Genomic DNA, 9,070 nt, shown 5'->3' on the forward strand with positions numbered 1-9,070 from the left:
AGGGGGGGGGGGGAATCTCTCCACCCTTTCCAGGCACTACAAGCCACAGCTGGCCAGGATCATCAGCTGACAATGAGCAGTTTGGGCTCAAGATACAAGCTCAGGCAAAACATCTTCCCAAACCCCACCGAGGCTTTCCGATAGCTCTCCTGTGCCACTGCAGCCTGCCGCGGAGCTGCGAGAGAAGCACTCGCAGCCGGCAGGACTTTGCACCCAGTGAAATGAGATGCCGGAAAGGAAAACATCTTTAACTGCCAGGAGATAAGGAACTACTTAATTATGCAGCTTCTACAGAGCAAATTAGTCTCCATTTAGAAAGTGCAAAGGGTACTGCCTCCTCTTCCTGCAGCCCTACACACATTTCCCAGCAAGGAGGAAAGGCCCGCTCTCAGCAAATTCAGATCAACTCGCGCTTTGATGGTGGTAAAACCAGGAGACCCGGTCCCAGCCTTTTCTAAATGAGGAATATTACTCCTAGGAACCAGCATTAAAGCACTATCCTCCATCTAGGCACGATGTAGTTTTGCTACTTTCAGTACAGAAAACTCTTTCTAACTGAATTATAAAATACAACGCTGGTTTCACGACGAGAACCAAGCCTTGTTTGCTGCCCCTGGAGTTATCGTGGGATGTGGAAACTATTCTCTATCGCAGGAACGCAGGAATTCCATACTCCTCCCACAGCACACATGCTGCCGGCAGTTTTCTTGTTGCAAGACACATGAAAAGTGATCTCAGGCCTTGGTAAAACCTTTGCTTGGTACCTACCAGGTTTTGGTATGTGGAATAACCCAGCTCTCTCCCACCCGCCGGGAAGGATACATGTGCGAGATACGTTGAGAGAAAAGCGATCGTCACGTGTTCACGGCGGCTCCGCACTTTATCAGCGTTAAAAAACCCCCCACGTCTAAAACACACCCTGAGCTGTGCGTTACCAACCCCCTAGCGAGAGCTACAGGGTGAACGCCCGCTGTAGCAACGCACAATTTTTTCATTTAACACTTGTAAAAAATACCAATGCAGCCAGCGGCCACCCCCTCCGCAGCTCAGCCGTGACACAGGCACACGCCTGCCCTGCGTGCCGGGGACGGGACCGTAACGTGAAGATCGCTATCCATCCCCTTCCCAAACATCACAGTACGGGAATTACAGTCACCCTGAACACTGGGAAGAACATATTTTGTCCTGTTCCCCTAAGATACGAAAAATGCTATTTTAAGGAGCTTTTTTCCCCCCCGCTCTGTCCACGCGGAGACCCCGGGGCTCCCCTCGCGGTGCTGCTGCACTAAAGGAGTGACCCCCCAAACGCCACCGCTGACCCCAGTCCCGGTGCTCTCCGGCTGGCCCGATGATGGTGTAGAGCCATCACCTCCCCCCCTCTGTAAGCAGACACTGCATATTCCCGATCTGTAACCAGGCCAGCCTCAGCCGTCCGGTTAAATACACCTCTCTGACGGCGAGGAAATCAATACTGCCACATCTCAGAGTGCTTACGGGAGCACAAAAAGACTGTGTTCGCAGTCCGTTCGGTATTCCCAGAGCCACGCCAGAAGCTCTGCCGAGACTGAGGTTTCAAGTACAAACGAGGGATAAACGCCCTCATTTTCCGTATCCGAAGGGGTGACATTTCCCGGCTGCGCACTCCAGAACTGGCAAGGGAAGGACCTGGATTTCACGCTGCAGCTGGGAAACTCTTTCTTTCTCAGAGCATCGTGGCAATGAGATCAGCTGGGGTTTCTGGGAGGCAATGCCTCTGCCTCCCTCGCCCCAGAGGCGGCCCCAGGCCCACAGCAAGTGGATTTTCCTAAGGGTGAAGGAGAAGGGCTCCAGGCAAGGCAGGAGCCCTTAGCGGATAGCTGGGACTATCCTCCCCGGACGGTCCCCAGCCTCCCCCAGCCCTGTGGCAGCCCCTGGCAGGCAGCACAGTGCAACTGGGGGGGGAAAAAAGTTATTGCAGCTTCACCTGGAGCTATGGAAGGAATTTACTGCTCATGTCAAAACTAGGCTTCGGCTTCCAAATAAAGCTGAGACTTGTAAAGCTGCAGGAGCTTCAGAGAGACTGCTTGCGTGTGCAGGGAGAGTCCCGCATCGGCATCTGAGCCAGCCGTGGAGCCAGTGACCCCCCCAGTAAACCCAGCCAAGGGGACGCAAGGCTCCCAGTTGCCAGGGTGGCGTGGTCCAGAGACCCAAGCCCACTCTGACCCCTTCAAAAATCAAACGTGAATAAATTTGAGCTCTTTGGGGTCCTCTTCGGTGCCAGCCCTCTGCTGCTGTCCCTGGCACAGAGGGAGCTGCCACCACCCCATCCCCTGCGGCCAGCCTCCATCTACCTTTCCCTCAATCAGAGAGAGGAGCCCACAACTCCTCCGTCCCTCCGGGGAAGTGCTGGCAGAGCTCTGGCCTTGCTCACGCTTCCTCCTGGGTCCACAAAGGACTTGACTTCAGCAATCCTGTGCCCTCTGCCCCCTCCCCAGCTCAGACAGCCGGGAGAAGCCTGGCCGAGGAGGGGCTGGCAGGAGGATCCCTCGCTTTGCTGCAGGCTCAAGAACTCCTTTAACTCTGATGGGGAGATGGATGACACAGGTTTCCTCCAGGTACAGCACACAGTAAAAGATTTTTCTTTTTTTCCCCCCCAATAAAAGAGGCTTTCTGGAGACAGAGCTTGAGGCAGTTTCTATTAACCCACGAGGGGGATGGAAATGGAAGAGAAGAAACTGGAGCAGTTTTGATGGGTCGGCGCATCATGCGTGAGGGCTGCTCGAGCGCTGCAGACTCTGCTGCATTCCTCGTGTGCAAGTCCTGTAAACTGACCCCTCTTCAATTATTCATTAGAGTCTGCAGCTCATCAGAGACTCTGCTCCTCAAACAGGCATTTATTTGTTTTATATATATATATGTTTTGGGTTTTTTTTTTTTAAGAGCTCAGAAGCTTGCTGTTAACCATAGCCTGGCCTTGCCAGGGACGAAGAGCAAATGCTCTGGCAGGAACAAGCCAAGCAGCTGTCAGGCATTACATTAAAAACAAACCCACTTGATTACTTCAACTGACAAGATGGAGCAGCCAGTTTAAACTAAGAGCTTTACCACTGACGGGCTGAAAAAGCCGAGCGTTAAGAGAGTGGTAATAGCTGCAGCCCGTCCCTGCGGTGCAGAGGGGAAGGCAGATTTCCAGGCAGCACCATGCCATGCTCGAGATGTTCTGCTCCCACCAGGTCATCCCAGGTGCTTGCACAGCCCTGGGGGACCAGACTGGCCGGAGCGCTCTTGGCCGAGCGGCTGGAAGCAACAGAAGAGGGGCAGTGGGCAGAGAAGGGATTTGCCGAGGTACCTGTCTCTTTCCCACGTTCAACAGCTTTCCAATTCTTGGAGAAAACAGCAGCAGCTGTGCAAACACACCAGGCCTGTTTCAAAGCAGAGCATTTCACTCGTTTTAAAACCCTTCAACGTTAAGAGGCCGCTATTAGAGTGCTGTCCAGTAGTGATGAGGATCACACCACTGGACATGTCTTCTGTCAACAAGGTTTGCACTCAGGCTGGAGCTGGAGTTCACGTGCAATGCTGGCAGCACGCAGCCTATGCAACGCGAGCCCTCCATCACCTGAACACTAGGAGGGCACACAGGACTTGCCCTTTGGTGGCCAGCAGGTCTCAGATGACTCTTTCTTCCTCCTCCACTGTGAAAAGAAGGTGCTGCAAGTTTCCCCTCCGACCACCCACTTAGTGATGCAGCTCCAGAGAAGACAGGACAACTGTCAATGGATGTTCTGCCAGCCAGCGAAGCCCACAGCAAGACGCACAGCGCAAAGTCTGGGTGAAGGAGAGAGATGTACTGCTGGAAAGCAGAGCTACGAGCAAGCACTAATGCAGTATGCCGTGATGGAGCAGCACAAAGCCTTCCTCTCTTACATCCCACTGGAGGAGCATGAAAATTTCCCAGTTCGTGCCTAGAGGTCAGACCAAGATTCCTCACCAGCAGTGAAGTCCAGCCCGCAGGAAAGCTTCTCCAGCTACATCCAGTTTGCAGGCGGGATTGAAGAGCTGGGCTCGAGTACCTCAGCAGGTACGTAAGGAGTTTAGCAAAAATAAGAACCAGCCTTATTTCTAACAGCAGACTACTGCTATTGAACCACACAGAGGACTGGCACAGAGCAGCCTCACGTCTCTCAGCTATCGCAGGTAGATGGCTACCACCCTCCTTACTCCAACTCAACCCAAGGAATTACAGCTCAGAGCTGTGACTGCAACTGCACTTTGTCATCACTGAAGCGTTATAACAGGGTGTTTCACCCAGAACGACACAAACTAATGTTAACGCTGGCGATGCAGGTATTTCTCTGGCCAGAAGAGTCCATGTCGAGGGTTCCTGCCTTGAGCTTCCCTCGCTGAAGATGCTGTGGGGGCAGATCTTTCTGTAAACTTCGCTTGGTCAGGACACGAGGATAAATCAGCAGGAGCTATACAGATCTGGGAAAGAGCCGTGTTTTCCCCTTTACTGCATCCCACTATGGTTTGCTGCCTAACAGCAAGTCCCAGCCTAAGCAGGTGGGGCACCTCATGCTTGGTGCGCACAGCAGAGCAAGTCCTTGCTCCGGTCTCAAAGGTCTCTTTTATGGTGCGAAGCAGAGCTGTAAGAGGTTACTTATGCACTTCCCCAGTTTTCATTGCGCACTGTGATTATCAGCCAAGAACAAGCTGATCAGCACTCCCAGCCTGCGCCAGCGTTACCTCCAGAGAGAGAATGGGCACACTCAGCAGTGCAAATCCACTCCTCTGCTCTTCATTATGAAGTGATTTCACTAATTGGGTGTTGTACTTTCATGCATAATTCCTCACACTTGGCACCTTCAGGGAGCACAAGCTCACCCCTCAGCCAAGCTGGCTGCAGAGCAGGCTGTAAAACCCCAATTATGAGAGGTTCCATTTTTCCACTGAATTCAAGCCCTCTGTTGCCGTTCCCCAGCTGAACAAGGACCAATCTTCAGCCTACCTGACAATTAAAACCTAAAGAACATAGGAGAGAATGAGGTTCAGTACCTAGAGACCAATGCACAGCGCTGCCGATTAGCCCCTGGGGCAGAGCAGCTTTTGAGAGCAAGGCAAGAGACCTCCCGTTCTGCTCCTGATCAGCACAGAGACGCACCTAAGGTTAATGCAAGGCTGTCGCAGGAGATGCTTCTCTCGGTGTTAGCCCAGGCTGTGTTAATGGAAACAGGTAGAACAGGAAGAAAGCAAGCCCTGAGCCCTGAAACGCAGAGGATATCAGGATAGCAGTCTTGCTCCGTAAGCAGCAGTCCTGCTCCTCTACCACCAACACGAACGTGAACGAGCAGCTCTTCTGTTCAGCATCCTGCAGACATTGCACTGAAACCTTGCGCCAACTGCGCTGCTGCCACCCTAAAGCCAACATCAAATTTAAACAGGGTCAAACACCACCCCCAAAGAGGAGAGGAAAACAAAAAAGCCATCCTTGTACCTATCTTTGCCTGTTCAATATAGCGTTGGATTAGGTTTTTGGTTTTAGGGGTGTGGCCGGGATTGCCTGGCAGATTGCAAACTCTTACAGTAGGGACACACTGGGAACATCCAGATAAGCACGGATTTAGGCATGAGCAATCTAGGATTGCGCTCGCTGTCAGGAGAGGGTTTGGCTTGGAATTCCTTATGGCCACAGAGCTGGAATGCTGTTGGGATGGCCCTGACTGCAGACCCAGGCTCCTTTCCCTGTGACCATGCAAAGGGAGGCAGACGCTCCAGACAGCTCTCTGCCCAACCTGTAGGATCTTGCAGGCATTTCCAAGATACTCAGATAAACACACCGAGATACGATGCTTGCAGCGACTTGTGTACCACAATTGTTCTTGAAAGGTGGGAATCCACACAGGAATAAAAGCCACAAGAAGTTGTGAAATGCACCAGCTGTCCTCGGTAGGAAGCTGAGCTGGAGCTACAGAGGCAGCTAAAAAGTACCAGATCACAGCCAGCCTGGCCCAAAACATCCCCTCGCTACCTCTGCGGTGACCATTTCATCGCGTTTTATGCCCAAAGACCCTAACGTGCAACAACAGCAGGTGAGATGATGACGGAGGCATTAGACTGCATCAGTCTCACGCCACCAGCTGTGAAGTTCCCAACTCATTTGAGGAACTCTTGGATTTCCTCCTTTGCAAAGTGTCTTTGGTTATTGCCCAGGCAAATAACGATTGTACTTCTGGCAGCATCCCACTTACGGGGACAGGGAGAGGGCCAGCACTTCTGCGTGGGTGTTGAGCAATCGCCGCTGTCGCTGCTTCAGGCTATTTTTAGAGGAGATCACAGAATTAACCGCAAAAGGATAGCAAGTGCAAACCTAGAATAAAAGTGCCTCTTCCCCTTACAGCTCTCCACACACAGCTAGAACACAAGGGCATGGGAAGGATCCTGAGCAACCTTCAACTTGAGAATAGCCAACCTCAGATGTTTACTGCCGCTTAGTTCTCCTTCCTTAGTCCTTGTTGTAGGTAGAGCCGGTGCCAGAAGCTGCTGCTGACGTCTACCCCCAAATGAACAGAAAAACACATAGATACTCAGTGCGCTGCCTGCTTCCCCCGCCTGCAGCATCACAGCTGGTTCAGAGTGCCAGAGTTTGCCCTGAAGTTGAAGGTATGTGTTTATAGGAGGGATTTCATTTGTCTGTGCTGGTAGCAAACATACCTCGGACAAACTTGGAAAACGCGACCGAGGTTATTTCTGGAGCACACAGCAGGGCTTCACGTGTTCAAAAGTTACCGAAAATGGGATTGTCAGACACCGCTCACAGGCATTTTGGCCATGGTGCCTCGGAAAAGTGGAAAGCAGGACACCTGCACGTAGCACAGGGCCCTTGTGGTTTCCCTGCTGTGGGAAGATGGACAGCTTGCCTGCTGCTCTGCTCCAGCTCCCCAGCTGCAACGGGGGCTTCACTTCCATATCCCACAGAGGGACAGACACAGAGCAGCAAAGAGAACGCCGAGTGCTTTTTGGTCTCTATCGCATGATCCTTCTGTGGGGCTGCATCTACAGATGGAATCAGCCAGGGTTTGTCCCAGTGATGCCCTTCAAAGAAAAAAAATCTTCAATTACTTTTAAAGCAACATCCTTCAGCGGCTTTTACGGGAGGGCAGTTTAGCCAAGTGTTTGAAGACGAAAGAGGTGAAGTCTCAAGTCTTAGAAGCCCAGCTGGAATCCAACCAGAAGAGACAGGTTATTTTTTTTTCCCCATGCCAGAGATGCAGGCACAGTGAAGAGCCGTAAAACCACTGTTCTCAGGGGAGGGAAGGGCACAGCCTCATTGACCTGAGTTCACCTGACCCACGGCAGATTTCTTGCAGGCCACTGGAAAAGTGCCAGTCCAGCGACTGGGACAGAAATGCAGAACAGGTAGTTGAGATGCAACAGCAACGCTAGAAGTCCAGCATAAGTTCCAGAAAAAGAACTGGCTGAAAAGTAGACAATTGTTTTTTTCAGGTTTAAATTTCTTTTACTAAAAATACAATGGTAACCAACTGGGAAAACAATACAATAAGCCACCGTGGCCTTTAGCACGGACGATGATTCAGAAAGAGAAACTGCTACAGGGCATTCACTGAGGGTAAGGCACCGGACAAACTCTTGACAACCCGTTCAGCAAGGTCTCCCAAGCCAAATCAAACATGTAGTGTCATTCTTCACAGTTATAGTATGTACGTATCCGAAAAGGAAATCCTGAAAGGATTATGATTTCAAGGCGCTGATATGGCTCTTCTACCCTGCACGGTGTCTTGCAGGACAGAGAAGTATGGGCACAACTAGGAAATAACCATGCTAACAACATCGGTCCTCAGTCTCGTACTTGGAGGGGGCTCACGTCAGAGAAATCAAGTCCTTCAACATCATGCTGCTCATGTGTGGAGCAGGAAGAGCTTTAGGTGTCTGAAGAAGGTCCAGCAGATTAAGACCCTTGCCCAAAACATGGAAGACAGCAGCTCAGCTCCCCCTACCATTCCCTGCTGATGTTAACGGGGACGCAGAGGGCAGCTTGACAGAAGTGGAGCTTCTCCCAGCCCCACCAAGGCAAGAGAATAAACAGATACCAGGCGCTCAGCAAGGGCAGCTGTGCCAAACCCACCAAATACTCTCGTATTTTTCATCCCATCTGGCAAAATCACAACACAGAGAAGGGTGTAAACACGGCACTGAAACACCCCAGGGATTCTTGCTTCTAGCCCTCTGCTACGGCCTCCAGTCCATCTCCTGTGTGCTGGACTGAGATGGCCCTTTGGGAAACTTCCCAGATGTGTTTGGATGACCAAAGGGACAGGAATAAAGAGGGTTTATCTTTTCTGCTCCCCTACACCAGTCCCTTACACTCCCACATGCACTCATCCAGATTACAAAGCAGCAGCTTACAGGATTTAAAAATAGCCGCCCCCAACCCATTCCCCAAGTCAGCTCGCACCCCACACGCAGCTCCGAGGGATGACTTACAGACGTAACCCCAGAGCATTTTTACCTTGGATGGAGGATTCCCACCTTCTTCTGGAGCAGCCTGCCCATTCTGCAAAGGAAGAGAACCTGCCATTAGCACACACCAGGCATGGGACCGCTCCTTACGCCTCCTTACAAAGGCTGTTGGCTTTGAGAGCCCTTCAGGCAGGACAAACAGGGGAGGATGCCGCTTTCAGACATGGTACAAGATGGTTGAACACTCCCCATACACCTAGGGGTCACTATCTGCCACGACAAAAAAACTTGTTTAAAAAAAAGAAAAAGGCTCTTGTTCAAAGACTCTCCACACTCCCCCCAGATGAAATTAGGGCTGCTTATGTACCGGCCATCACTCGTGGGGCGAACGGCACCCCTGCACTCCTCAGGCGTGGATCCCTGGGGCGGTGGGTACAGGAGTCCCACCCTCAGCACCACGTGCTGCAGAAACTGCTCTAGAGACGCAGCTGTGTGGTTGCACCATCCCACCCCTCCTGCACCCACGTTGTGGCTACCCCCTGCACTGCTTCCCTGGGACTACTGGAAGAAGCAAGCAGGGGAGATCAGGTGAAGCCGGGAAAGCAGTGCTGGA

General features: G+C 51.9%; 1 protein-coding gene across 1 annotated transcript in view; it reads right to left on the minus strand.

Moving 5' to 3' along the window:
• The window catches only part of RPS6KA1 (ribosomal protein S6 kinase A1), a 34,741-nt gene extending 26,194 nt beyond the window's left edge, over positions 1-8,547 (minus strand). Inside the window, exon 1 of the mRNA XM_019471243.1 lies at positions 8,507-8,547. The gene's annotated coding sequence lies outside the window, so the exon portion shown is untranslated. The remainder of the gene's footprint in view (positions 1-8,506) is intronic.
• Between the last annotated feature and the right edge of the window lie 523 nt (positions 8,548-9,070).

The sequence above is a fragment of the Aptenodytes forsteri genome, unplaced genomic scaffold (assembly GCF_000699145.1).
Source record: "Aptenodytes forsteri isolate BGI_AS27 unplaced genomic scaffold, ASM69914v1 Scaffold321, whole genome shotgun sequence".
Taxonomy (NCBI): domain Eukaryota; kingdom Metazoa; phylum Chordata; class Aves; order Sphenisciformes; family Spheniscidae; genus Aptenodytes; species Aptenodytes forsteri.